The sequence below is a fragment of the Canis aureus genome, chromosome 18, assembly GCF_053574225.1.
Source record: "Canis aureus isolate CA01 chromosome 18, VMU_Caureus_v.1.0, whole genome shotgun sequence".
Taxonomy (NCBI): domain Eukaryota; kingdom Metazoa; phylum Chordata; class Mammalia; order Carnivora; family Canidae; genus Canis; species Canis aureus.
Window position 1 is genome coordinate 58,855,750 of NC_135628.1, and position 1,746 is coordinate 58,857,495.

A 1,746-nucleotide genomic window follows, 5' to 3' on the forward strand; every position below is an offset into this window, starting at 1 on the left:
TCTTAAATTAATGTCCCTAAGATATCTAAGGGCCTGGCCATTGGTGAAGACCCCATCTGTTCCTGTGGCTGCATGGCCTACTCCACACAACTACAGGGCATCACAATCTGCCTGATTGTTCAGACAGAGGACATTGGAACTTTGGGTATGAAAATTCCCCAAATTCTGTTTCAGTTATTTTATAAACCTTCTTATATAGAATATATCTCTAAAAGTTTTTAAATTTCAGTTGGATTTTTAAACCAGAGAGGTTGATTCCATTTTGACTTCCATAACAGAACTGTCTAGAAATTAGGGGTTTTATTTATTTATTTTTTAATGATTTTATTTATTTATTCATGAGAGACATAGAGAAAACAGCAGAGACATAAGCAGAGGGAGAAGGACACGATACAGGACACGTTCCCAGGACCCCAGTATCACAACCTGAGCAAAAGGCAGAAGCTCAACCACTGAGCTACCCAGGCACACTGTTCTCTCTCTCTCTCTCTCTCTCTTAAATGATTTACTTTTTGTGTTTTCAAAGAGTAGTGATTCTGCAAATTTCCATACTCACCGATAAATCACACTATCATTAGGAAATCTCAAAACCTTGGTCTGTGGAAATCTTATTATAAGTTATCAATATTCTTTCAAAATGCTTTCATTTGAATATGCTTGACACACAGTGCTTCATTAGTTTTCAGTTTACAGCATAGTGATTCACAAGGTTGAAAGTTATTATATGCTTATATGAGTGTGGCTACCATCTGTCATGAAACCACACTATCAGCGTGACAGAGAGTGGGGCAAAATTGGTGAAGGGGAGGGGATACCGGCCCCCAAGTATGGAATAATAAGTCACAGGAATAAAAAGGAGAGCATAAGTATTATAGTCAATGATATTGTAATAGCAAAATAATAAGACAGATGGTAGCTATAGTTGTGATGAACATAACAGTGTATATACTTCTTGTGGAAAAATGTCAACCATATTAACATTTTTCTAAAAATGATATAAAGCAAATAAAAATGAAAGAAGGAAAAAATCAAAATTCAAAAATACAGTGTCATGGACTATATTCTTTATGCTGTGGCTTTTATTCCTGTGACTTACTTATTCCATAAATGCAAGACAGTATCTCCCATTCTTCTTCACCCATTTAGTCATTGCTCCACCACTTTCTTCTCTCACAACAAGCACTTACTTCTCTGTATTTATGGAACCAATTCTGCTTTCTGTTTGTTCATTCATTTCTTTTTTTAATAATAAATTTATTTTTTATTGGTGTTCGATTTGCCAACATACAGAATAACACCCAGTGCTCATCCCGTCAAGTGCCCCCCTCAGTGCTCGTCACCCATTTACCCCCATCCCCCGCCCTCCTCCACTTCCACCACCCCTGGTTTGATTCCCAGAGTTAGGAGTCTTCATGTTCTGTCTCCTTTTCTGATATTTCCAACCCATTTCTTCTCCCTTCCCTTCTATTCCCTTTCACTATTATTTATATTCCCCAAATGAATGAGACCATATAATGTTTGTCCTTCTCCGATTGACTTATTTCACTCAGCATAATACCCTCCAGTTCCATCCACATTGAAGCAAATGGTGGGTATTTGTCATTTCTAATGGCTGAGTAATATTCCATTGTATACATAGACCACATCTTCTTGATACATTCATCTTTCGATGGACACCGAGGCTCCTTGCACAGTTTGGCTATTGTGGACATTGCTGCTAGAAACATCGGGGTGCAGGTGTCCCGG